This window comes from Nanorana parkeri, unplaced genomic scaffold (assembly GCF_000935625.1).
Source record: "Nanorana parkeri isolate BGI_ZX_2015 unplaced genomic scaffold, ASM93562v1 scaffold975, whole genome shotgun sequence".
In the NCBI taxonomy this organism is placed as follows: Eukaryota; Metazoa; Chordata; class Amphibia; order Anura; family Dicroglossidae; genus Nanorana; species Nanorana parkeri.
The window spans coordinates 416,895-421,549 of record NW_017307243.1 but is presented as its reverse complement, the minus strand read 5'-3'; positions in this window follow the sequence as shown (position 1 = coordinate 421,549).

Below are 4,655 nucleotides of genomic sequence, written 5' to 3'. Positions count from 1 at the left end.
GGGGATGTAGGCAAGTGTTGCTGCTGTTGCCAATCTGCTGGATCTTATTTACAGGGCAAGGCAATGAGGCAGCAATCATAGGATCACTAAATCACTTCCTGATTCAGAAGTAAACAAAGTGGACACATGACCACTGTTGCTTACTGCTTGCATTAGGGGAGCCTGGCATAGGACCAATGTGTCCTTTGCCATTGACTCTAGGCGCCATCTTGGAAGATCCTGTGTCTAATTGGACACAGAGTACCCTTGAGCTTTAGACAGCAATCTTTAGCACAGAAGGATTATATATTGCTCCTGCTTCGTGAATTTGGCGCACCCACAGTGTGGGAAGCACAGATAGAGACAGGTACCTGTTTGTGAGGAAAGGTTTACCATTAGGTACAGGTCCCTGACAAAGAAGAATAGGGGCCCTCCCTGACAACCTTGGAGACCGCCTGGTATTCAGGAAAAGTATGTGGACCTGTGTTTCAGCTAATTGGTCTGGTGCATCCCTCTCTGCTAGGAGACCATCTCTTTGGGAATGTGACCTCTAAGAAACCTCATGGGTAAACATTTACGGAAGCATGCCTCAAGCACCCTCCTGTATGTAAGCCCTACTTTCTTGTACTGCCTGATCTGTATAAGTGCCTTACTGTATAGTGTAAAACTCTGGTGAAGAAATAATGCATTGTTGTAACTGCTGATTATTCTTTATATAAAAGAACTCTAAAAGGAGAGGTCATTGGGGTGTGGTCTGGATGTGATGGCGGCTGGGCACACCCAAGATCAGGTATCTCTGACTGTGCTACCTCTTATGGGGGTGATATAGAGGAAACAGACAGGGACTAAAAAACCTTTCTTAAGTGACTACCCACCATACCTGATTTGCAATGCTTAGTTTCTTGTGTGGATGGAACATACAAGCAGGCCATCACGAATCTTCAGTGTGATACTACACAACTAGGCCAGCAGGTGGAAAGACTTGAGACACAATATGCTGAGGCCCTAGAGTCTCCCTTTTGAAAGATAAGATCCCCCACCCCCTCCTACAATTACTATACTGGCCAACTGACCACCAGAAAACCCGCACTGGCTACCAGAAAGCCCACACTGGCCACCTGGGAGCAGAAAAACAAGCTCAGGGCTCCCACTGATTCTGCATAGGGTGACTTCTAAAATAATGTCATTATATATTACAATGTAATAATAATAGATATAAAGTGCACAAATGCATTCCGTGGAAAAGGAATTTCCCTGATTCCAAAAAGGCTGTGGACCGCTGCTATAGAGGACCACAACTCCCAGCAATACTTTATACTGCAAGTACCTTTTTTCTGCGATACACGGCGCTCGGCTGTTGTAGCCGCGATCATGTTCAGGAGGACAGGCGGAATCGCAGTGGGAAACCGCACGATCTGCCCGGTGCGACTGGGGTGCTATTGAAAAATAATGGCACCTACAGCGCGATCAGTGCACATCTATACGACTCCTTAACACGTGGCAATACGCCCCGAATAGTGCACAATTGCTGCGCGGTGCAGTGTCACATAGGTGTGCATCGGCCCTTGTACAGCAATGCAGAATGGCTTTAGCTATAGAGTACTACAACTCCCAATAATCCTTTATACGGCAATGCAGAATGGCTTTGGCTATAGAGGACTACAACTCCCAGCGATATTTTATACAGCATTTGCAAGTTCTGCTGGAAGTTGTAGTCCTCTATACCCGTTACCATTCTCCATTTTCGTATAAAGTATTGCTGGGAGTTGTAGTCCTCTATAACGATAGCACCAGCTATAGAGAACTACAACTTCCAGCAATTCATATATGCAAATTAATTCCATCAGTTACATAGGGAGGGTTACAAACAATTAAGGCATATAGAATAAAGCACTTACCTCTTTTGCCTGTTCTCGTTGTGGAAACACATGAAGCAGGGAGAGGTAGTGGGTCTGTAATCATGTGGCTGCTGCTCGTTCTTCCCTGGCAGAGGCCCTAGATTGTACCTTCAGGCCGCTCTCTCTCCTCCTCCCGCCCGGCTCTCTCCTCACTTCCGGCCGGCCGTCGCCCCACCATCTCCTGCCACTTTCCGATTCCTGGAGCTACTGGGGCCCCAAGCCTCCTCTGCCGCTGCAACTTCCGCTGCTGGGGTCCCAAGCCTCTTCTGTCGCCGCAGCTGGGGTCCGGCCCGGCCGCCTCAACCCAGGCCCCTGTCATCTGTACGGTGGATACACATGTGAGGGTTGCGGGCCCCCCAGGCTGCCTGGGCCCCTTACATAAGTATCGGCCGTACCCCCCTGATGGCGGCCCTGCTTCTGGGTATGGTTAGCCTCCTCTGCCGCCGCCGCTGCCACCGCCGCCGCTGCTGCCGCCGCAGCTGGGGTCCGGCCCTTCTGCCTTAACCCAGGCCCCTGTCACCTGTACGGCCGATACCCATCTGAGGGTCGCGGGCCCCCCTGGCTGCCTGGGCCCCTTACATAAGTATCGGCCGTACCCCCCTGATGGCAGCCCTGCACGTGTCCCGAGCGGAGATCAGCCCAATCACATTTTTTGACCATGCGGCCATCGCTCTATTTCTTTACTGAGCCTAGCACCCTGCCAGTGGACGTGGTACCTAAACGAATTGCTCTTAGATGACGTTGTGGCTAGGGATGCTGTAAGCTCGGCGATCTCACTGTAATTCTCCGCCAATTGTACCGGGGAGGTAGGTGAAGCATCAATTTGGGAGGGTCACAAGGCTGTGATACGTGATGAGCTTATCTCACAGGGTGCCCGCCTTAAAAAGGCTGGGCAACAGGAATTGACATCGCTCCTGGAGGCTGTTCGTTCAGGCGGAATTGTCGCATAAACGATTGGCCCTCTCTTCTGATAAAGACACTCTAGACTCGCTTCGGCGCGATCTGACATCTCTTTTAGACAAAAGACTTAAACAACGATTGCGTTATACAGCCATGGCCAAAGATATTGGCACCCCTGTATTTCTCTCAGATAACGCACCACTTCGCACAGACAATTGTTGCAATTACAAATGTTTAGGCAATCTCATGTTAATTTCTTTTGTTTGTATTGCTATGACACAAAAAAGTGGAGGGAAAAAAAAGCCAAATATGACACATTCCACGCAAAACTCCAAAAATGGCCTAGACAAAATATTGGCACCCTCAATTAATATTTGTCAGCACAGCCCTTGGAAAAAATAACTGAAATCAATCCTTCCTGTAACCATCAATGAGTTTCTTACACCTCTCTACAGGAATTTTGGAGCACTCTTATTTCGCCAACTGCTCCAGGTCTCTCAGATTGGAAGGGTTGCTTTTCCCAACTGCTGTTTTGAGATCTCTCCACAGGTGCTCTATGGGATTTAGATCTGGACTCATTACTGGCCAGTCCAGTACTCTCCAGTGCTTGGTCTGAAACCATTTCTGGGTGCTTTTTGACGTGTGCTTTGGGTCATTGTCCTGCTGCATGACCTCTGATGGAGACCCAACTTTCTGACACTGGGCCCTACATTGCACCCCAGAATTCTTTGGTAGTCTACAGATTTCATAATGCCATGCACACAGTTAAGACATCCAGTGCCTGAAGCAGCAAAGCAACCACAAAACATCAGTGAACCTCCACCATGTTTGACTGTATTGTTTTCCTTAAAGGCCTCATTTCTTTTTCTGTAAATTTCTATTACATTCTGTGTCTCAGGGCTCCCTTTTCTTTCTTAGAAAGCGGGAGAGGGACTTTGGTGGGAGGTTCACGGAGGCAGAGTTGGCTAATATCCTTAAATTTACCCATTCCTCTTCCATCGATTCCAAGGTACAGGAAACTAATTATAAGATACTCACCCGGTGGTATTGTGTCCCCTACAGCCTAAATCGCATCTGCCCCTCAGTCTCCTCGTTATGCTGGCGTGGCTGTGGATTGGTAGGCACTCAATTACATGTGTGGTGGGAATGTCCTAGAATTCAACCTCTCTGGTGTGATGTCCAGGCTCGGATTGAGTCTATCCTTGGCATTGAACTACCTTTTCTCCCAGCCCCTTTCCTGCTACACACCGTACCCCGCTCCATAACCAAATATAAGGCTAGCCCCCTTCCTCACTTACTTAACACAGCCAAACACTTAATTCCTCTGCATTGGAGGAAAATCTCAGTCCCCACAGTGGAGGAGTGGAGCAGACTGGTACCGGATATCCAGGACTCTGAGGAGTGGATTGCTACCTGTCATGACAGGCACGCTAAATTCTATAATATTTGGGCCACATGGATTAATTCTCTCCATTTTTCCACTCTACAATCAAGGCTACTAGCAGTGTTTCTGTTAACACTAAACTAATAAGCAGTAAAAGCGTTTAAAGCGTCGCCTATGGGAAATTTTGGTTATTGTAGTTTTTTGCGGTTTCACGGACGCACACAATTTTAAGGCTTGACATGTTTGGTATCTATTAACCCGGCGTGATCCGTCTTTAATATTGTACAAAAAAATTGGGTATTATATTCTGTTTCTGTGCTGTAAATTTCATTTTAGTGTATTTTATCCTAAAAAATACCTGTTTGATAAAGATTTGCGCAAATACCATGCGACATAAAAAATTTCAACTAGCATCTTTTTATTCTACAGGGCTTCATTCTGCTTTCACAAAATATATCATTGTTTGGAGGTCTGAAGCTGTTTTCTAGCCAAAA